At 40.9% G+C, this 24,453-nt stretch overlaps 1 protein-coding gene across 1 annotated transcript in view; it reads right to left on the bottom strand.

The window, feature by feature from the left end:
- Positions 1-21,172, bottom strand: part of ANKRD46 (ankyrin repeat domain 46) — a 41,402-nt gene extending 20,230 nt beyond the window's left edge. The window contains exon 1 of the mRNA XM_055546521.1: positions 21,023-21,172. The gene's annotated coding sequence lies outside the window, so the exon portion shown is untranslated. The remainder of the gene's footprint in view (positions 1-21,022) is intronic.
- Between the last annotated feature and the right edge of the window lie 3,281 nt (positions 21,173-24,453).

The following is a 24,453-nucleotide window of genomic DNA, read 5'->3' as shown; positions in this document are numbered from 1 at the left end:
AATCTTCATTTTTCTGGGATAAATGGCCAGGAGTGCAATTTCTGAGTCATATGGAAGCCTAAAGATTTTGATGAAAATATTGTTGAGTCTGAAGGTATTTATTTTCCCCATGTAAGGGAAAAGAAAAAAAAGGAAGAAAGAAAGGTCTTCTTTGAGGTCATTTCTCTGGGTGCTAGAAGAGTAACCAGAGGTTACTTATGGAAGAGGTTATTTATGGAAGAATTTGTAGAACTCACCACGTGGAAGGGCTCAGGTGGAAGCCCTGGTATTTACCAAAGGGAAGGTGTCATAAGAACCATTTCACAAGCATTAATGTGTGATATCTTTCAAGACTCACAGAAGGCTGAGTCTGTCACCTTGTGAAAGGATGTGGGCACACTGGAGGCGGCCTTAGAGGTGGGGAATGCAGGAGGGAGAGGGATGCGATGCAGTCAGACTCTCCTGCCAGGGGCTGCTTTCAGGAGCGTACAGGACTCTAGAGGCAGTTTCTCTACAGTCAGATGTTCAGAGGGCTTGGCTGCTCCACCCAGAATGTATCTGGAACTGGAACACCTAGGCTTGAGCCCCACTTCAGTTACATAATAGCTATATGACTCAAGTACCCAAAATGTAAGTTACCACCCTCCAGAGGCTGGGCACAGCTCTGAGACCAGTCCTCAACTGTACTCTAGCTTGCATAGAGCACTGATCCCCTGTTAACACAGCAGTTTCTAACAACTGGGTGACCTCTAGTGGGGAATAAAGACCTCGAAGAAAGAAAAAGAACTGGTTCCTCCTCACAGAGGAAAAACCACAAAAACAGCCAATACTGGGAATAGTCAAGCCCCAGAAAGCCCTCAGGTTGTTCACCATGGCCTAGTTTTGATTCCTAAGGGACAGTGTTCAACGACTGGTTCAGAGGCCAACTCCCTGGGATTGTTAGAAGCAGGACTTTAGGGGTCAGGTCTTAGAGGGCTGGTATTAGCTTTAAAACTTCCAACTCCATGCTCTGTTATACTGCACAGGAATGATGAGGATGGAGTCACTCATTCTCTGGGACAAGGCAGTCACCCAGATCTCAGTAACAAGAGCTCCTAAAGCCAAACAGCGCTTGTATAAACCCACATAACAAAGAGTAAGTAGGTTTCAGTGAAAACTTGTGAGTCGCCAACTTGTTTTATATTTTATAGTTTTATTTTACATTAATTTTAGGCCAATCTCAACAGCTTTAAGTATTCTTGATGGTTAAGAAATAGTGAAGAAAACATGTTCTATTTTAACATATACTTACTATACCATAACTTTAAATTGGTATTCTATATCCAATATCACCAACCATACATAATGTATTGATTTATTTTTCATTTTGAAAAGTCACTGGGAAAGGCAAGACCAAATGCTACATTCTTGGTTCAAATGGACTGACAGCCTTATGCCTACACAAGCAACTTTGATCAGAGATCAAAGTACCAAACACTCAACAAAATTCAAGGAAAAATGGCATACCTGAAGAGATACGCTATCAGATCTTATCACCTGCATTTTCTAATGTCAAGGGAAAGTACTAAAACCGAGAATGACGTTAATGGAACCCCCGAATCTGGATTCACTATACCTCACCTGATTATTCTTACCCTATTAGAAGGATACAGTTGTTTTTAAAACATAAAATGATCTCAAAGAGCCATAAAACAAGAATGTCCAATGAATTTATTAAATCCTAACTGCTTGCAGTTTAAAATTACCTTTCATAAAACCTAAGCAATGTATGGATCCACAGATATTAGACAAGGGGATAAAAAGCCCTATGTAAAAGAAATTTAGCTGTGAGCAAGTAAAAATTTAAACAGTCTTTAAACCCTTTCCCAAAACACAGATAATATATTTCTCCATCTATTTATCTTTAGCAGCTATATTTCTCTAATGTTGTTGTTTAGTCGCTAAGTCATGTCCAACTCTTTTGCAACCCAATGGACTATAGCCCAGCAGGCTCCTCTGTCCGTGGGATTTCTCAGGCAAGAATACTGGAGTGGGTTGCCATTTCCTTCTCCAGGGGCTCTTCCTGACTCAGGGATTAAACCTGCATCTCCTGCCTTGCAGGGGGATCCTTTATCACTGAGTCCTCCCTGGAAGCTCCGTATTTCTGTAATAGAGTGGTCTTGATAAATTTCAAGACTTAGAAACTTTAATGTGTCTAAGTTTATTATTGTCAGAGTGGATTTCAAATTTAGTCTATAAGATTTCCAAAATGCCATGCAGCTTCTATACAATTATCAAGATAATCAGGAGAAAATGGTTTATACAAAGCTTTGTTGCTTGTTTACAACTGTTTTTTATTTTTTCCTGGTGGTTCAGATGGTAAAGCATCTGCCTGCAATGTGGGAGACTTGGGTTTGATCCCTGGGTTGGGAAGATCCCCTTGAGAAGGAATTCCATCACCTCCAGTAGCTTTGTTCATAATGATACAACTGTTTTTTAAATTCCTGACAGACCATGCCTCTAAGAAGACAAAAAACGGGTCTGACCTGTCTGTGTATCCTGGCAGATTACACAGTGCCTGGCACATTGTTTCTTAAAACCTAGACATGGGGGGATTCAATAATTCTTTGCTGAATGTACACTCAATTAAGTTCACTATAACAGGATTTTGAAGTAACATTTTTCTTATGACTAGTTCTATAGTTCATTGTAAAATTCTTAAGAAAATAAACATGAACAAAGAGAAGAAAGTACATTATCATAATCCTAACAACTAGAAGTAACTATCATTAATATTTTGACGTTACAGTTTCACAGCTTTTTTCTCTATATGAATGTTTAATTAATACTATACATACTAATGTTAAACGTTTTTATTATATTGTGAACATGCTTCCATGCTACCAGTCTTCTAAATTATTTTTAATGGTTATATTCTATTGTTTGCATGTAGCATAATTTTATTATTGAATTTCCTAGCATATTAAAAAAGAATCCGCCCTATAGTCTTCCAATTATTACCCAGATTCAAATTCACTGACACTGAAGATAGTCTAAGAGAATTTTTAAATAACATTTTTGGACAAAATGTGACTATCACAATAAGTTTTCAGGCAATGTATTTAAAAAATGTGACACAGATGAACCTGACTATAATGAAAGGCTGTGGAACCAGCTTCATTTCTTACTGGCAAATGGTGTTACTGTGATAGCAATCTTAATGCAATGCTTGCTTTGCTCACTATAAAACTTCCAAGATTCTTATTTACCGTTCATCTTAAACTAAGTTAGATTTTGGATCCTTTTGCTGTTGTTGTTCAGTCGCTAAGTCGGGTACGATTCTTTGCGACCACATGGGCTATAGCCTGCCAGGACCCCGTCCTTCACTCTCTCTTGGAGTCTGCTCAAATTTATGTCCATTGAGTCAGTGATGCTATCTAACCATCTCGTCCTATGCTGCCCCCTCCTCCTGCCCTCGTGATGCCTTTCCTAGCATCAGGGTCTTTTCCAGTAAGTCGGCTCTTCCCATCAGGTGGCCACAGTACTGGAGCTTCAGCCTCAGCATCAGTCCTTCCAATGAATATTCAAGGTTGATTTCGTTTAGGATTGACTGGTTTAATCTCCTTGCAGTCCAAGGGACTCTCAAGAGTCTTCTCCAGCACCACAAATCAAAAGCATCAATTCTTCGGTGCACAGCCTTCTTTATGGTCCAACTCTCACACCTGTACATGACTACTGGAAAAACCATAGCTTTGACTACGCAGACCTTTGTTGGCAAAGTGATGTCTCTGCTTTTTAGTCTGCCTGCAATGCAGGAGACTTGGGTTTGATCCCTACCTTGGGTTGGAAAGATCCCCTGGAGGAGGGCATGGCAACCAACTCCAGTATTCTTGCCTGGAGAATCCCACAGACAGAGGAGCCTGGTAGGCTACAGTCCATAGGGTCACAAAGAGTCAGAATGAAGCAACTTAGCATACACACATCATTTCAGGCTATTTCAGTACCATGAAGAATACTTAAAGTAGGAAGTTTAAAAGTAGAACCTTCTGAATTTTACTTCCAAGGCTCAAAAATAATTAACAGAAGTTCAAAACAGTACTTTTTAGATAGAGCTGGACTCACAAGATATAATTTTAGTTTATATTTAAATTTGTGAAGCATACACATTTTATGGTATTCCCAAGTCGAATTTAACTAAAATTTTTTAATTTTGTGATTTCAACACCAAGTTATCAATTACTTCATTATTAAAAATCTTTCATTGCAGTAAAGGGGAGGTTAATTTCAAATGTGTGAATTAGAGAATGCTACTTTAAGAAAGGCCAGTACATTGTGCTTAAGCTCATATATTGATATTAAAAGTGGGCTAATCGAGTACTACTTAGGTGATATTCTTAGGGAACAAAGAATTTATGTTTATAAATATTTATTATGATTATTTATAATGGAAAGGGCAAAATTATTTGTATGTTTGCTGTTACTTTGCAAACAACTGCTTAGCAACATGTGTAACATTTATCAAGTTATTATACACCAGGCACTGTTTAAGTATATTTCTAGTAATAACTGAGTCCTCATGAAAAAGACCTATACTGTGAGTACTATTGATATCATTATTCTCACTTTTATAGGTGAAAAAACTATGTCCCTAAGTTTGTTTTCATAAGATTCTTTTTAATATAATGAATTAGTTTTTAGCAAATCTTTTCATCAAAGGTTATATAAAGGGAAACATTAGTCTAGCCTACACACTTTGAATTAAATCTTAGAATCATTTCACTAAAAGTAAACTTTATTTAAACTGTGGCAAAACAATAAACATCTGGAAATGTTTCTTACTTTATAAGAAGTGTCAATCTAGCACATATCATTCTGATAAACTCTCTGCAATCATCTCACACAAATTAGACTTTTTTAAGAGTAAGAAAAATAAAAATAAAATATTTGGAAGTGTTTTCCACTTACAGGAAGTGACCATGTTCCTGGACTCAATATTCTCAAGCATTTCTTACTTGTTGGGATAGTGAGAAAATACTTGCCTAAAATTTTATTTCTCCATCAGGAAATCACAACAAACCAAACAAGAATTTCTAAAATATATATCCTGAAGTATTTATATTACTTAACCATTATTTTAAAATTATTAAAATTAAGTGGGACTTCCCTGGCATCTCAGTGGTTAAGATTCTGTGCTTCCAATGCAGAGGACACGGGTTTAATCCCTGGCTCCAGAACTGAGAGCTCACATGCTGCCTGGTGCAGCCAAAAAAAATTTTTTTTAGTTATAATTCAAATTTCAGAAAAATATTGGCTTAAGATAGATAAAAATTAATTTTTTACAAAGAGAATATTATCTTAGATATTTTATTCTGATGCCTTTTAGTATTTTCTATAAATTTTTACTGTGTTCACCATGTTAAAAATTCTTAGCAGGGGACTTCTTCCCACTGAAATTTCCAATTTTTAATCTGTAATAATAAAATAAAGACATCAAATTAGTACTGGGAAGTCAATGTGAAGTATATTACTTTTGCAATAAAGTTATTTGATTTTTTTCAAACAGTTTTTTCCTAACTACCTCAGTATTTTACTTATGTGACCTAATGGTGCCACCTTGTGGCCCACCTGGACTTCAAGAGCAATGTGAGCATCTAGCATTGGAGAAGGAAATGGCAACCCACTCCAGTGTTCTTGCCCGGAGAATCCCAGGGACGGAGGAGCCTGGTGGGCTGCAGTCTATGGGGTCGCAGAGAGTCGGACACGACTGAAGCGACTTAGCAGCAGCAGCAGCAGCAGTACTGGTAGACAGCCAGAACGAGGGCCTCTGAAGTTTTCCTTTGTCACATGTCAGTCACTTATTGTCATTCTTACTAATTTTGAAATTATTCAGAATTGGTCTGAACTTCAATTTTCCTTAGAAAAGAAAAGCTTACCTAATATAATGTGTGTCAATTACACCTCAAAGAAGAAAGAAAAGAAAGAAAGGGAAGGAAGAAAAGAAAGGAAAGGGAGGAGGGAGGAAGGAAGGGGAATTCCCTGGCGGTCCAGTGGTTCGGTCTTGGTGTTTTCACTGCCAAGGGCCTGGGTTCAGTCCCTGGTCTGGTGGAGGAACTAAAATCCCATAAACCAGGCAAAGCAGCCAGGGTAGGAGAGGGGAGAAGAGCTTAGTAGGCAAATAAATAGCATAAATATGATTCCAGGCCTTTTAAAAAATCTAAACCTCATTAAGCCCACCTTTGATATCAGACTTCATATACACAGAATTGTTAAAGTGCTACAAAAATGACCTTCTCACTTATTCATTTATTCAGTGTTATTTTAAAATATAGGAATTACAACCTTTTATAAATTATTCCTTATTTTCTAAATGGGACACAAATTTTAACCAGACTTCAAATCATCTGAAAGCAAAAGACTGTTCTTAGGAGTATTTCTATGAAATTTTTACAGCTGAAGGGTGATCTAGGATCACCTAACAGATTATCTAACCCAAGCTCCCAGGTTTATAGATGATACTGAGAACCAGAGAGGCTGTAACTTTTCATGTCAACCCTCACCTCTAGGGTTCTAGCCTTATTCATGATCTATGGTAGAAATACAAGGTACATCATCTTCAACATAACAGGTTTTCACAATTCTATAACCTGCTCCCATTCATGCTCTGAATTATGTGCTAGATGGAAGCTAGTGTGTGTGGCATCCTTAATATAAAACACCCATTCTAGTGACAAAGGGTGGAATAGGACACTCCCTAGTCTACACAACTCGAGAGGACTGGTCAGCACCACAGTGGACCCTGCTCACAAGTAACTGTCAATGAGGGACCATTAGGGAAGCAATTCAGCCAAGGGTCAATGGTGTGGTGGTCGTCAGGTAGAGAGTGAGTACGAGGCAGATTCAAGCCTTCTCCTGGAGACCCTCCAGCTCATCCAGGCTTGGGCCTGCAGGTGAGCTGGAGGGCCCAGGGAACAGACTGGGAACTACATTCTGAGGGCTCCAGAGCCGTCAGTAAGGCCCCCCACTAGCCATGGCCCAGGCCTCGAGCAGCAGTGAACCTCTCCCCCATCCCTACTCTGTGACCTGATAGCAGTGCCGTCTGCCTGACCTGTGAGGCCTGGTCTCCTCGTTTGGGCGACCTGAGGAGACTGAGGACCAGTTGGGTTGGATGCCTGGCTCCCTCAGGGATGAGCTGGGAAGAGTGTGGGAACCTGGCTCTGAAGGGGCTGCCAACTGAGATCCGCCTCCTCTTAGCCAGGACTGGGACCTTGGAGGGTGAGTTGTGCTTTGGGATCTTGCCCTTTTGGGTCAGGACAGAGACTAACATTCATCTAGTAGAGATTTACAGGATCATCATTACCTGACTATTACCAGACCTTAAGAACCAAGGAGCTGACACTGAGAAGTATGCAACAACTCACCACACCCATCCGTCACCTTTTGCTTTTAAAGGGGCTTGCTGAAAGCTTTTGGTAACTTTGGAGTTCTTAGGGCATGAGCCACCCATCTCCTTGTACGAACCTGTAACAAACCTTTCTCTGTTCCGAACTCTGTTTTAGTAGACTGGCCTCACTGTGCGTTAGGCACACAGACTTGTGCTTTGGTAACAGTGAGGCCACGTGAACCACTCCAGTCTAAATCACACTTAGAGCTCCAGGATGTTTACACTTATGGCCCAGGTAGACCCTTAAAATTCAGGAACTCCTCATATATCATTATTAGACCTACCTCCTACCCTACTTGTTCCAACCTTTAGGGACCTTGGTAAATAAGCATATGCCATGAAGAAAATGACTGACAACAGGCTGAAGGGGCTAACTTAGCCAAATCTTTAAAAATGGCATGTTTGGACTTCCTTGGGGTCTAGTGGCTAAGATTCCACCCTTGGAATGAAGGGGCCGTGGGTGTGATCCCTAGTGGGGGAACTAAGATCCTACATACTGCAGAGTATGACCAATCAATAAATATTAAAAAAATAAAAGTGGCATGCTTATACATAGAAACCACATGGGGTAACAGGTATTTCTGCCCACTGGAAACAGTTAAGGGTGACATCTTTGGTAGGAAGAAAGTGCAGTTTTAGTAAGAGAGTTGAGTGTGTAAGGCTTTAAAGGGAGCCTTTGGTTCCTTCCCTGCTGTCTCTCCTTTGGACTGTGGGTAACCTATTTTGGGGAAGCATCTTTGATACCCAAAGTAGTGAATTACATGCTTAGAAATGGCTCTAGGTTCAAGAAAGAGAATTTTGCCCACTTTTTTTTTTTTTTTTTAACCCCACTTAGGAGGATAAAAATAAGTATAGGATTTCAAGCAGAAGTTTTATTTTTCAGCTGGAGCTTTCTTTGTGCTGCCACTTAGGAACCTAAGATGTGGGGCAAGAAGTAGAAAATGCCAGTACTATAAAGCAGGATAGAGTAAGCAGTCCTGGTAGCTTCTTTAGTGGGACAGTAATTCCAAATGGACAATGAATCATAGCAATCCCCTTTCTGCCTGAGACCTGGCCCCCATGTAGCCTCTCCTAGTAAAATGGCAGATCTGTGAGTTGGCTCAGTTTACATCTGTGTACTCAGAGTCTATGGTATCTTTCAGAAACAGGAATAGAGGCTGGCAAAACTCTGTATCACTTTCCTGTGGAACTATTTTTATAGACTGCCCAAAGACCTACCAGGCCATTGTGACCAACAGGGGAAAGAGTGGTCAGTGACTAAGGTCTCAAGAGCAGTCCATTTCATGATTGTTGTCTATAGATTTTATCTTTAAAAATTTTTTTTAAAGAATGGTTAACTAAATTATCAACATTTTATCAATCAGACCACTCTTTTTAAAAAAAATTCCATGCCTCTCTCTGCTGAAGTTCATCCTTCAATTCTTTTAGTGAGGATCTGTAAGCAGTACAGTCTTTCAGTCTTCTGACAGTGGCTTTATTTTTACTTTATTCTTGAATAATAGTCCATGTGATTACAAGGCTGTAGCTGCCAGTTACTTTCCCTTAGCATTCTGAGGCTATCATTCCACTGCTTCTTGGCTCTATTATTGCTAGAAGACATCTGCTTTATTCTAATTGTTGCATAAGTCTTTTTTTTCTTTGGTTTAAAAATTTTCACTTTATCCTTAATGTTAACAGTTTCGCTGGGATCTATTTAGGAGGATTTATATATCCTGCTTGGAATTCTGAGTTTTTATAATTTATAATCTAAGGACCGTAGCCTCTTGAATTCTGGGGAATTCTCACTTACCTCTTCCAACTACTGCTTTTCAATCATATCTTCCTATTAGATATATGTTGGAAACTCAATTTATGCTTTTCTTTAAAAAAAAAAAAAACCAAAACTTATCTACACTGTAGCTGCTAGGTACAGTTCTCAGCACTATCTTCTAATTGATTTATTATCGCTGGCTGGATTGAGTCTAAGTTTATCACACATCCAAAAAAAAAAACACCCTCAACTACTGTACTTTTTCACTTCTAAGAGTTCTAATTTTGTCGTCATCTCCATCTGCTCTTGTTACTTTTTGTTTCATAATTTACCATTTTGAATAAATGCAAGTGCTTTCTCTACTTGAGCATAAGGACACTGAAAGTCTTTGTTGGAGCAACAAGTATATACTGTATGAAGAAGGAACTATAGCCATTATCTTGTAATGACCTATAATGGAATATAATTTGTAAAAATACTGAATTGCTATGCTGTACCCCTTAAAACATTTAAAGCAACCACACTTCAATAAAAAAAGGGAAAAAAAACTTTGTTGGATAGTTTCCTAAAATTACTTACACTAGGACTGAGTTTGTGTTCCAATGCAACATTGCTGGATGGATTTTTCTTGACACTGGATCTTTTTCATTCATTTTGGAATCTCTGCTGTAAGCTTATTTTGGGAGAAGGGTTTGTTTTTGTTCTCCATTCCTCCTACCACATGCTTACTCCTCCACATGGTTGCCTCCGACTTGCCACCTGACAATGAGTTCAGAACCAGGTCTTATAAAAGCTGAAGATCTTATATACTGGCCAAAACTAACCGTGCTTTTCATTCCCTTGGAGGCCCAGTGCCACCGTAGTGGACACAACTGGCTGCCTACCATTCATGCCTTTTTCTGTCCTATGGTACCCAGCACTATCACTCCTGGCTGTCCCTAAGTATGTTTTGAGGAAATAAGCTCTGATTCCAAGCCATGTAACATGTAACATAGTACATTCTTCTAGCTGCAGTGGTTTATTGTTTTTTAATATTTTTATTGAAGTGCAATTGATTTATTAATACAATGTTATCTTAGTTTCTGCTGTACAGCAAAGTTAATCAGTTACACATATATCCACTCTTTTTTAGACTCTTTTCCCATATAGGTCATTACAGAGTATTAAGTAGAGTTCCCTGTCCTCTACAGTAGGTTCTTATGCAGTGGTTTTATTTAGAAGTAAGGCAATGGCACCCCACTCCAGTACTCTTGCTTGGAAAATCCCATGAACGGGGGAGCCTGGTAGGCTGCAGTCCATGGGGTCGCTAAGAGTCGGACACGACTGAGCGACTTCACTTTCACTTTTCACTTTCATGCGTTGCAGAAGGAAATGGCAACCCATTCCAGTGTTCTTGCCTGGAGAATCCCAGGGACAGGGGAGCCTGGTGGGCTGCTGTCTATGGGGTAACACAGAGTCGGACACGACTGAGGTGACTTAGCAGCAGCAGCAGACATACTTCAGTCCAATAAGACCCTTTACTTACTCTGATATATATTCAGTTCAGTTCAGTCGCTCATTTGTGTCCGACTCTTTGCGACCCCATGAATCGTAGCACACCAGGCCTCCCTGTCCATCACCAACTCCCGAAGTTTACTCAAACTCATGTGCATCGAGTCAGTGATGCCATCCAGGCATCTTCTCCTCTGTTGTCCCCTTCTCTTCCCACCCCCAATCCCTCCCAGCATCAGGGTCTTTTCCAATGAGTCAACCCTTCGTATGAGGTGGCCAAAGTACTGGAGTTTCAGCTTTAGCATCAGTCCTTCCAATGAACACACAGGACTGATCTCCTTTAGAATGGATTGGTTGGATCTCCTTGCAGTCCAAGGGACTCTCAAGAGTCTTCTCCGACACCACAGTTCCAAAGCATCAATTCTTCGGTGCTCAGCTTTCTTCACAGTCCAACTCTCACATCCACATATGACCACTGGAAAAACCATATAAAGTGATATATTCTTTTTTTCTGATAATAAGGTGTAAACAGAACATCTAAAATTGCTTTAGTCATTTTGACATGTATTTCAGAAGGGACAGAGGGAGAGAGAGAGAAACAGATAAAGAGAAAGGTAGGGGTGTTGGAGATGAGAAGCACACAGGGAAACAGAACCAGACCTTGATTAAACCTCACATGAAGCTCATACTAACTATGAACTTTTCAAATACAGGCATCAATAAATTCCTTTTTATTGACAGTTTAAATTAGGTTTTCTGTTACAACCAAATATTTAAATGATACAGAACCTAAAGTCTTACTTCCTTGGTGGATCGGAGGAAAAAGAATCCACCTGCAATGCAGGAGACTGGGGTTCAATCCCTGGGTTGGGAAGATTCCTGGAGAAGGGAATGGCAACCCACTCCAGTATTCTTGCCTGGAGAATTCCATGGACAGAGGCTACAGTCCGGGGGATCACAAAGAGTCAGACACAACTGAGCGACTAACACTTCCTTTACACTTCCCTTGAATCTGAAGTAGTCATTACCACTTGATTCCTACTGCTGTGTGCTTCTGCCACTGCTTTCTAAGAAGGAAAATATACTGCTTGTGTTACATGTTTCAGCAAAAGACAAAGATCAAATGAAGGGTGGGAGCAATGATATCAAACTCTCTTCAAGAAGCTGAATTAACTAAGGTCTAAGAAATCTCATTTGAAAATGGAATAAATAGCACAGCAGGCAGGAAGCAGACTGAAAGCTGGGTAAATTCTAGGCGCTTACCAAGGAGATAACTTGAAGTACAAGTTGAACAGATCATCTGAATAGATGAGATAAAAATAAGCTCACTGTGGGGAAAACACAGACAATACCAGTTTTTGTTCTATTTTTAAGAAAAACAACCAAGAGGCAAACACAGCCCCAAATGGGGAAGCGGCAGAAAGAGATTTAAATGAAAGAATCAGTGCCATCTGGCTTTTGGAAAAAGACATATTCGGGCTAAAAATGCCACCAAAGTTAGAATGCCTAAACCGTTCTGACAATGCCACACCCAGGACATTAAAAAAATTTTAACTTAGACTAAAGTAAAAAAGACACCATAACAGAAAATACAGGTTTCTTAGCTAGTTTTAATATACTTAGGTTAAAAAGTAAAACAGGGACTTCCCAAGTGGTCCAGAGGTTAGGACTCTGTGCTCCCAATGCAGGAGGCCTAGGTTTGATCCCTGCTTGGGGAGCTAGATCTTATATGTCACAACTAAAGATCCTGCATGCCACAAGTAAGACTTTTTTTTTAAAGTAAAATACAACAGGAACTTCATGAAGAACCAATGTCAAAAAAATAGCTAAATAAACCATGTGTGTTCTTGCATTTGCTTCTATATGACTTGGCACCATCCCTAAATAACAATGTGCACATATCTTTTAATTGATTGTATTAAATTGGATAAATCTGTCAAAAGTACTACTACTTACTGGATAGTTCCATGAATACACAGAAGCATCAGTATTTCTTTGGCATATGTGTGTTTATGGCCACGTGACCAAGAGCTGGGAACAAAAAAACCATCAAATTTTTTTTAATCAAATGGGTGTATGCCTATCTTTATTGAACATAGTTTAGTCTAGAATTGTTTTTTTTCTCTAATAATTACTGGTAAATCAAAAGTTAAATTATATAAGGTTTCTAAATACTGCAGTGAACAAAGAGGTCTAGAAAAACTGAACAGCACTAACAAGTTCTTCTTCAAGTTCTACACTTCTTTAAGTTCTAGAATTCTGGGTATATAAACAAAGGAAGTGAAATCTTATCTCCAAGACACACCTGCATGTTCACTGCAGCATTATTCACAATAACCAAGGTATGGAAACAACCTAAGCGTCCACTGATGCTGAGGTTGAGTGAGTGGATGAGAGTGGATGAGAAAGATGAATATACATGACGAATATTATTCAGCCATAAAAAGGAGGAAATTCTGCCGTTTGTGACAACACGAATGAACCTGGATGATACCACGCAAAGAGAAGTAAGTTAGACACAGAAAGACAAATACCGAATGATCTCACTTACATGTGATATGGAATCTAAAAAAGTCAAACTCACAGAACCAGAGAGCAGAAGGGTAGTTGCCAGGGGCTGAGGGACAGGGAAATGGGAAGGTGTTGGTCAAAGGGTACAAACTATCACTCATGACATGGAGCTAATGTTCAGCAGGCTGATTACAGGTAATAGTATGTGTTGTGTACTTGAAATTTGCTGAGCAGATCTTGTGTTCTCATTACATACGCACACAAAGGTAATTATGTGAGGTGATGGATGTATTAATTGTAACTTGCCTGGGGCAATCATTTCAAATTTATGAAAATATTAAATCATCACACTGTATGCCTTTTAAAAAATCAGACTGCATAAACATTTATGTACAATTTTTATTTGTCAATAATATTTCAATGAAGCTGGAAAGATCCCAAAAGATGACACTGTGAAAGTGCTGCACTCAATATGCCAGCACATTTGGAAAGCTCAGCAGTGGCCACAGGACTGGAAAAGGTCAGTTTTCATTCCAATCCCAAAGAAAGGAAATGCCAAAGAATGCTCAAAGTACCACACAATTGCACTCATCTCACACGCCAGTAAAATAATGCTCAAAATTCTCCAAGCCAGGCTTCAGCAATATGTGAACCGTGAACTTCCTGATGTTCAAGCTGGCTTTAGAGAAGGCAGAGGAACCAGAGATCAAATTGCCAACGTCCGCTGTATCATGGAAAAAGCAAGAGAGTTCCAGAAAAACATCTATTTCTGCTTTATTGACTATGCCAAAGCCTTTGACTGTGTGGATCACAATAAACTGTGGAAAATTCTGAAAGAGATGGGAATACCAGACCACCTGACCTGCCTCTTGAGAAACCTGTATGCAGGTCAGGAAGCAACAGTTAGAACTGGACATGGAACAACAGACTGGTTCCAAATAGGAAAAGGAGTACGTCAAGGCTGTATATTGTCACCCTGCTTATTTAACTTATATGTAGAGTACATCATGAGAAACGCTGGGCTGGATGAAGCACAAGCTGGAATCAAGATTGCCAGGAGAAGTATCAATATCCTCAGATACGCAGATGACACCACCCTTATGGCAGAAGGTGAAGAAGAACTCAAGAGCCTCTTGATGAAAGTGAAAGAGGAGAGTGAAAAAGTTGGTTTAAAGCTCAACATTCAGAAAACGAAGATCATGGCATCTGGGCCCATCACTTCATGGCAAATAGATGGGGAAACAGTGTCAGACTTCATTTTTGGGGCTCCAAAATCACTGCAGATGGTGACTGCAGCCATGAAATTAAAAGACGTTTACTCCTTGGAAGGAAAGTTATGACCAACTTAGACAGCATATTCAAAAGCAGAGACATTATTTTGCCAACAAAGGTCTGTCTAGTCAAGGCTATGGTTTTTCCAGTGGTCATGTATGGATGTGAGAGTTGGACCATAAAGAAAGCTGAGCACTGAAGAATTGATGCTTTTGAACTGTGTTGTTGGAGAAGACTCTTGAGAGTCCCTTGGACTAAAAGGAGATCCAACCAGTCCATCCTAAAGGAGATCAGTCCTGGGTGTTCATTGGAAGGACTGATGTTGAAGCTGAAACTCCAATACTTTGGCCACCTGATGCGAAGAGCTGACTCATCTGAAAAGACCCTGATGCTGGGAAAGATTGAGGGCAGGAGGAGAAGGGGATGATAGAGGATGAGATGGTTGGATGGCATCATCAACTCGATGGGCATGGGTTTGGGTAGACTCCAGGAGTTGGTGATGGGCAGGGAGGCTTGGCGTGCTGCGGTTTGTGGGGCTGCAAAGAGTCGGACATGACTGAGCGACTGAACTGAACTGAAGCTGGAAAAAAGGAAAAAGGAACAAGCATCTACTTAATTTGGAAATTAGCTATTCCTTTGTCACTGATTTTATTTATATATTACATATACTTTATGCATAAGATGTAAGTTGATCATTCTTATGTCTGTATGCTGGTTTGGAAAATGGGATTTTATTACAAAGACATAAACCATAAATTTAAGTTCTAATAATACCGAAAATAATTTTAAATAGGTAAATCTTTTTCAAACACCACAATACAATCCTTTATAAAATATAATTCTCATTAATTTTCCTTGTAAGAAATCTAGAAAAAGTCTTTAGTAGAATGGTATGGAACAAATTTGGTATGATATTTCTATAGTGACAATCTCAAAAGTTCTTCCATTTTTAAAGGATGAATAGAGTTAATGAAAAACCCTGCAGCATAAGAGAAGAGGTTCATTAGTTCTACACAGAAAAATATACCACTGAAAATTATTTACAAGAAATGAAAAAAAAAAAGAAAAGAAAAAGTCTGGCTTAGGAATATACCAAAAAAAAAAAATTAAGAACTCAGGTTATGGGGAAAAAAAAGTACCATATGGAAACTGGGATTATAAAAAAGACTATGAATTAGATAAAAACATTAAAGAAAATTTAAAATTCAAATTGTAAGCAGAGAAAGTGTTAGTCACTCAGTTGTGTATGACTCTCTGCAACCCCATGGACTGCAGTCTGCCAGGCTCCTCCGTCCGTGGGATTCTCCAGGCAAGAATATAGGAGTGGGTTGCCATTCCCTTCTCCAGGGGAAACTTCCCAAGCCAGGGACTGAACCTTGGTCTCCCACATTGCAGGCAGATTCTTTACTGTTTGAGCCACCAGGGATGTCCCTGTAAGCAGTAAAGAACATAACAAATATTACAAAAAATCAAATCGGTGATGGAAAGGCCTAACTTAAGAAACTCTGCAAAAGAAAAGTTAACAAGGACGTGTGAAATGATTATGACAACTAGAGAACAGAGCCAACCCATGAAAAACTGCCAGAGGGGGAAAAATGAGAAAACAACAAAAGACAAACTTAAGAAAGTACCTCCCTCAAATTAAAAAGATTTCCATCTGTAGACTGAAGGACACATCATCTTCCAGATAAAACTAATGGATTAAAACAATCACTAGATATAATCCTAAACTTCAAAAAAATTTATTTAAGCACCTTTAACCTTTACAATGCAACTGTGAGCTGAACTTGTTATGGAAAAGGCACAAAACAAGACCATGGAAAGAGTTTATATCCACAGTAAAGATAGTATAAATCTAGTATACACTATATACCTTGTAGATTATTTTATATTTGGGCATTAATTTACTGAGGGCAGAAACAAGGACCTAAACTCATGTTGAGATAAAAAGACAACATATTTCAAAATAAATCCTGGTTTTCAACTTTCTTGAGTATGTATTTTGTTTTAAACACACAGTTTGTAACATCTCTAAGTTAATTTTAATCTGAGGTAAGAACAAAAATAAGTGACAAAGGAACATCTTCCACCAAAGGGCTTTTATGAGCCCTGAAATGAATTATGTAAAAAAGGACAAGCTTTTCTGTGTATGGGTTTTGGAGGTTAATAACACATTATCATTTTCAGTATAGTAGTACGGTTATTTTACTTCCACCAATCATTGATAAAGTGATCCAAGTCTGACTGCTAAATAGGTGGAGCTAGAAATAAAATTATTTACTGTGAGGACGACTGCACTGCTTTCAAATAAGAGTTTACAGCTAACCTCCTCTAAAAAGCTGTCCATACTTGCTGACTCCAATCCCTTTCCCTTGATTCTCTCTTCAAACCACACCAATCAGATTTTCTTCCCACTCTTCTTAGAGTGCTCTTGCATCAACACCAGTGACCGCCACGTTGCTAAGTACAACATTCATTTCCAAGTCCTCATCTTATGATGTGTCGAATCAAAGACTTCTCCTTCTCAGTCTCCTCTGTGGTTCCAACCTCTGAACATGGAAAGAAAATCCCAGAGCTCAATCCTTACTTCTTTAGACCAGATCTCATATAATCTCAAGGCCTGAAATACTACCTATTTGCTAATGATTCCTAAGTTTCTATTTTGAGTTGGGACCTTTCCACTCAACTCCAGTCTGATATAACATCACCTCAACAGGCATCTCAAACCTGACTCGTCTAAAGCTGAACTCTTGATTGCTGCTCCACCAACCTCCCCATCTTTCTCATCCTCAAGTCTTCCCCATGTCAGTAAGGGCAACTCGATCCCTCCACTAGCTTAGGCCAAAGGCCTCGCATCATCCTTCCTTCTTTTACTCTCATACTCCACACCCAATCCATTAGCAAATCCTGTCAGCCATACCTAGAAAACAGCAGCTTCTTACTACACTATTGCTACCACTTGGTCTAAACTCCTTCATCTCTCATTCGGATACTGACCCAACCTAACTGGGCTCCCTGCTTCCATCCTTGCTCCTACTGTCCATTCTGAACACAGGAGTCAGAGTGATCTTTTACACCTGTTAAGTCAGGTCCCCCCACTCCCCTCTCAACCACCTCCCTCCTCACTCAGGGGAAACGCCATGGTCTTCACCAGGACAGATGAGCTCTGGAGCTTACCTCACTCTTCCTGCCTCTGCTCAAACCCACTGGCCTCCTTGCTGGCCAACAAGCCTAGCGGCCTCTGGGCCTGGGCCCTTGCCTAGTGCACCCGACCCCTACACAGCTGCAGGGCTGTCTCTGACCCCTTCAGGTTGTACTCAGGAGCCTTCTCTATGAAGCTGTTCCTTATTTCAAAACTGCTTCTGCTCCTTCCCTGGATCTCCCTATCCCCCTTCACTGCTTCATTTTTCTTCTAAGCACCTGACTGGATAGATTTTAATTTTTAATTTTTAAATTTTAAAAAAGTATTTTATTTATCATCCCCATCCCCACCTTTGTCCAGTGGAATGTTAGCTCCAGGAGGACAAAAATTCTGTTTTGTTTTGTTCCTCTTGCATCTCCAGGGATGAGAACCATGCTTGGCTCTGGGAGGCACTCTGTATACATTTGCTACAGGAGTGCTGAATATGCAAACTCTTAAATCCTGATAAGGCTAAGGGATTTAGCAGACTATAGTATCCAACTTCGCTCCACAATGGGAAATACCACTTTACAGGAACTGGAAATGCCTTTCTCTTCTATATAGTAAGTAATACAATTTGCTTTAAATAGCACGCCCCAAATTTCTTAATTCCTCTTTTCTACAGTCTTTCAAATGTCTTTCCTACATCCTCTAAAATATTAACTTGCGTGCTAAGTTGCTTCAGTCATGTCTGACTCTTTGCAACCCTATGGGCCCTATGGAACCTGCCACGCTCCTTTGTCCATGGGATTATTCCGGCAAAATTACTGAAGTGCGTTGCCATGGCCTACTCCAGAGGATCTTCCCCACCCAGGGATTGAACTCGCGTCTCTTAAGTCTCCTGCACTGGCAGGTGGGTTCTTCATCACATGGACAAATCTTTCATTCCCCTTTAGCATTACTGTCATAATACTGCAAAGCCAAAGTGAATTCACTAAAAATGCTATCAAAATGCAAATAATGATGAAAAGTAATGAAGCTCATTAACAACCAAATAAGCCCAACCGTACTTCAAATCAAACTGTATCAGACTGTGAGGGCCCTAGTCCATGCTTAACTTTATTATCACTATACTCCTTAATAAGCAAACATTTTTCTAATTAAATTCCCTTTTAAGCTAAAAAGCAGTTGATACAGGATACTTGCATTTAACCATAAGAATTAAACCTCAGGGAAATCAGTTCAAGCTATTAGGCTGGTGTGAAAGTAATTGCAATTTTACACTGTTGAAATTGGCCATATGACACTGGAATACATTCTTAAATAAATGTGGTTATGTTATACATCATTTTAATGTGCATTTATTGCTTTATGTTTTTTGCTAATGACTTATTACTTGTTGTTTATATTTATTTTAGACTATGGAAATGACGTTAGACAAAATGCAAATTTGAGCGATTTTTTTTTTTATTCAAGTTCAAAATGGGTTGTAAAGAAGCAGGGAGACAACTCGCAACATCAACAAGGCATTTAGACCTGGAACTTCTAACTACGAAGGTGCAGTGGTTGTTCAAGAAGTTCTGCAAAGGAGATGAGAGCCTTGAAGATGAGGAGCATACTGGTTGGCCATCGGAAGTGGGCAAAGACCAACTGAGAGTCATTATCAAAGCTGATCTTACAACCACACGAGAAGTTGTCAAAGGACTCAACGTTGACCGTTTTACAGTTGTGTGGCATTTGATGCAAATTGGAAAGGTGAAAAAGCTCAGTTAGTGGGTGCCTCACAAGCTGACCACAAATCAAAAAAATCATTGTTCTCAAGTGTCATTTGCCCTTATTCAACAACAATGAACTATTTCTCCATTGGACTGTGACATGCAAGGAAAAGTCGACTGTATACGACAACCAGTGACAACCAGCTCTGTGGATGGACTGAGAAGAAGCTCCAAAGCACTTCCCAAAACCAAACTTGCACCAAAAAAAGGTCATGGTCACTGTCTGGTGTTCTGCTGCAGGTCTGATTCATTACAGCTTTCTGAATCCCGGTGAAACCATTACATTTCAGAAGTATGCTCAACAAATTGATGAGATGCACGGAAACCTGCAACACCTGCGGCTCGCACTGGTCAACAGAAAGGGCCTCATTCTCCATGACAACACCCCACCACACGCCACACAACCAACACTTCAAAAGTTGAACGAAATGGGCTAAGTTTTGCCTCATCTGCCATATTCACCTGACCTCTCACCAACTGACTACCCCTTCTTTAAGCATCTTGACGACTTGTTGCAGGCAAAACGCTTCCACAACCAGCAGGAGGTAGAAAATGCTTCCCAAGAGTTCGAGGAATCCCCAAGTAGGTTATTTTTACACTATAGGAATAAACCAACTTATTTCTCATTGACAAAAACATGCTGATTGTAATGGTTTCTATTTTGATTAATAACGATGTGTTGGCGCCTAGTTACAATGATTGAAAATTCACGGTCCAAAATCGCAATTACTTTTGTACCAACCTAATACGAGTCAAATTGATAAGTAAACAAAAGTCTTATGGAATAGGTTTGTATAGGTAACAAGCAGGAACACTGGAGTAAGGAGATGAGGTTCAAATCCTTTACTAACTGTTTGACCTTGGACAAGTTAATTTAGACTCTGTGCCTCGGTTTCCTTATCTGTAAAATGGAAATGGTACCCCCTGCTGTTGCTACAAGGATTAAATACAGACACAATACGATTTAAAGCATCCAGCACAATGACAATATAGTAAGCACTGAAGACTGCTCTTACTGTAATTCCCGCCCCACTAGCAGAGCTCTTTAAGCTCCTAGGTACCATTCTTTAGAATGAGAAGTGATACTATTAAATGATGTATTTTTTCCCCCTTCGTTATATTAGGTAGCCAATTCTAAACACCGTGGGCCGTTTTGAAGAATAAATGTCATTTTCTCGAGGCAGAGCCCTGTACTGCAAGATGATCTGCCTCCTGTATTGCACATTTAATAAGGAGCAGTCCTGTCTTTGAACCCAGGTACCCGGGGCCATGTAATATCGGGACAGTTCGCTCACATCTCAGCAGCTTCTCTTCACGCCTGGGTTCCGAGTAACTGGCCGCATACTGTCCGTGTTGAGGCCGAAACAGTGCACCTTTTCTGGCGGAGTGACGAGACGCCGGCCGGGGTGGCTCCGGCTCGGACCGTCGACCTCGCGAGGCCCCACCAGGCCGCCCGCCCCGGCCACACCCGCCGCGTGGCCGTTACCCTCAAACCAGCCCCCAGAGCCCGCGCCGGCCCTCCCAGCTCCCCCGGGCAGCACAGACCCGAGGCCGGTCACCACGGGTCTGGTTCCCCGCGGGCGGCCTCGCCTCTCAGGTCCCTAGACCAGGCCCCAAGCTGGGCCCTCCGGTTTTCGGGGCCATCCAGGGGAGGTGTCAGTGGCTTTCATCCCGGGGCTGCCCGCGGGCCGAGGCCCAAGTACCTTCCAGTCAGTCGAGGAATGGCGGCAGCGGAACCACCTTCCTCCCGGCGACCGCGGCAGAGGCGACGGCTGCGGACCGAGAGGAGGGGCGGGCTGGCCACTGAGACGAGCGGGCCCTAGCTGGCCAGAGAGGCCTCACTGCGCCGCGGCTGGTGCGCCCCCTGGAGGCTGGAAGTCGCACTAGCGGCTCGACCAGCTCTCAATCACTACGCAAAGTAAGAAAACTGCTGCGGGGGAGAAGAGAAGACAACTGAGAAAGGTTCCATAGATCTGAGTCAAGGAGCATTTTTCACTTTTCAAGGCCTTTTCTAAACAAACATCCCACCCCTCTGCTAAATGAAGGCTTCACAGGCCAGGACAGTCTTACCAAGAGCTATGTTGTTGTTCAGTCTCTAAGTTGAGTCGGACTCTTTGTGACTCCATGCGCTGCAGAAGGCCAAGGTCCTTTGCTGCTGCTACTGCTGCTAAGTCGCTTCAGTCGTGTCCGACTCTGTGCGACCCCATGGACTGTAGCCCACCAGGCTCCCCCGTCCCTGGGATTCTCCAGGCAAGAACACTGGAGTGGGTTGCCATTTCCTTCTCCAATGCATGAAAGTGGAAAGTGAAAGTGAAGACGCTCAGTCGTGTCCGACTCTGTGTGACCCCATGGACTGCAGCCTACCAGGCTCCTCCATCCATGGGATTTTCCTGGCAACAGTACTGGAGTGGGGTGCCATCTCTGTCCTCCAATATCTTCCACTTCCTCCACTATAGAGTTTGCTCAAATTCATGTCTTTCAAGTTGGTGATGCTGTCTAACCATCTCATCCTCTGCTGCCCCCTTCTCCTCCCTGCTTCAATCTTTCCCAGCATCAGGGTCTTTTCCAATGAATCCAATGAATTCCAATCAATTCCAATTGAATCAGGTGGCCAGAGTATTAGAGCTTCAGCTTCAGCATCAGTTCTTCTGAAGAATATTCGGGGTTGATTTCCTGTAGGATGCACCAGTTTGATCTCCTTGCAGTCCAAGGGACTCTCAAGACTCTTCTCCAGCACCACAACTTGAAAGCATTGATTCCTCGGTGCTCACCCCACTCCGGTACTCTTGCCTGGAAAATCCCATGGACTGAGGAGCCTGGTAGGCTGCAGTCAATGGGGCCGTGAAGAGTTGGACATGACTGAACGACTTCCCTTTCACTTTTCACTTTCATGCATTGGAGAAGGAAATGGCAACCCACTCCAGTGTTCTTGCCTGGAGAATCCCAGGGATGGGGGAGTCTGGTGGGCTGCCGTCTATGGGGTCGCACAGAGTCGGACACGACTGAAGCAACTTAGCAGCAGCAGCAGCCGCCTTCTTTATGTTCCAACTCTCACATCCGTTCATGACAACTAGAAAAAACATAGCTTTCACTATATGGACCTTTATCAGCAAAGTGATGTCTCTGTTTTTTAATACACTGTCTAGATTTGTCATAGTTTTCCTTCGAAGAAACAAGCGTCTTTTAACTTCGTGGCTGCAGTCACCATCTGCAGTGATTAGGGAGGCCAAGAAAATAAAATCTGCCACTGTTTCCACTTTTTCCCCATCTATTTGCCATGAAGCGATGGAACTGGGTGCTATGATCTACCAACAGCTGTAGGCATCAATTAATAGTTGCTGGCCTTCAGATAAGTCTTCTCTGTAACCCAAATTGATATATTAGTAATAGCAACTGGCTGCTCTAATTTTCAAATATGAACCTAAGTTTTTTCAAAAAGGGTTTGACTACTTACATCCCACTTTTTAAAATCCGTAGACGAAATGCAACATGTGCCTAGCCAAAACTATAAAGATGGTGGGTGGTGAGAAGTACATTTACTGCAACTTTTTTTCCTGAGTTTACCAACAACTCCAGTCCTGTAGCCAAGAAGACTTACCCTGCACAGAGATCCTCTCTCCCCTGAATTTTAGCATACTCACTCTTCCAATCCACCTTTCCCCTCTAGGGGGTCTCATGTCCACCCATTCCTTGGCTATTACTAACAGTGTGCTCCTGGAAATGTCATGTTAATGTTTGGGATTTTTGTCAAATTTGAGAAAGACTCTATCAAATCTCTTTCACATAAGAATAAGATTTCAGACATTTCACATTTTCTTGTGCAGTGACTATCATAAATATTAAATATTCTTTGAATTGATGACATTTATTAACCAATTTGTTATTGATATTCTCCTTGAGGTTGTGTGTTGAGTTTATAATGTCTTCATTGATGCCAGTAAATTGTGTCAAATCAGCAAAGAATTTCTCCAGTGTGTTCTTACAATTTCCTCTTTTTTATTAATTGGTTAACAAACAATCCAAGACCTTAGTCATTACTTCTGTTCAAATGAATCTTTCCATCTTCATGATCTGCTTTTGTTTGATCTGAAAAAGTGTAGCGACTGCGAAGTGTAAGAAGTACAGCATTCCTCCTGGAGGATCTGAGAACCCATTTCCTTGTTTCTCCAGCTTCTAGAGGTCACTAGAATCCTTGGCTCATGGTGTCTTCCATGTTCCAAATCAGCAGTGTAGCATCTTTTCTTCTCTCTGACTTCTGCTGCCAACTGTGTATCCTCTCTAACTTTGACCCTCCCACCTGTTTATAAGGACTCTGGATCATGTTGGGTACATCTGAATAATCCAGAACAGTCCCTCCATTTCAAGATCTTTAATTTTAGTCCCATCTGAAAAGTTCTTTTTTACTGCACAAGTTAACATAGTCACGGATTCTGGGGATTAGGACAGGGACACCTTTGGAGGAAATGTTATTCAGCCCACACAACGGCCCTGATGCTTAAACTCCATTTCCTTCAGGGAAATCTACTTTTTCTTCCTCATTAGCAAAATCTGTTTGGTCCTGAGTTCTGACTGTGAGAGTTCCAACAAGAGGAATACCTGTAATTATAACTAGGGTAAGTGTTAACGAAGGAAAAGAAGGGAGATGCTATATGAGGGCAAACAGTACAGGACCTAATTTAGATGGAAGAGCAGCAATGCTTTTGAATAAGTGGTATTTAACTGAGATGCAAAGGAGGAGGAATTAATTATACAATGAACAAGGGGAGTGATTTAGACAGAGGCAGCAGTATGTGTGGCCTGGGAATGGGGATGTCAGCGGGTGACTGAGTTGTGTCCCTGCCATCAAATCCTTAGCACCACCACGGCGAGGGACACATCGCTGGTCTTAGCCCTGGCGGCACACTGCACTCACTGCAGGGCCTTAAAGATACCAACACCCTGGCCAAGACCGAGTTAGAATTATTTGGAAGTATGGCCCAATATCCATAGTTTTTAAAGAGAATACTAATGTGCAGACAGGGCTGAGAACCCACTCTATTAGATACAACCACAGGAGTAAGAATAAAAAAATGACAAAAAATATTTGCTTGGGGTAGGATTTTCTCTTAAGAGGTTTTCTTCTGTTTAAAGAAAA

Source organism: Bubalus kerabau, chromosome 14 (genome assembly GCF_029407905.1).
Source record: "Bubalus kerabau isolate K-KA32 ecotype Philippines breed swamp buffalo chromosome 14, PCC_UOA_SB_1v2, whole genome shotgun sequence".
In the NCBI taxonomy this organism is placed as follows: Eukaryota; Metazoa; Chordata; class Mammalia; order Artiodactyla; family Bovidae; genus Bubalus; species Bubalus kerabau.
The sequence above is the reverse complement of the archived record's forward strand: the minus strand, read 5'-3'. Positions and strand labels throughout refer to the sequence as shown.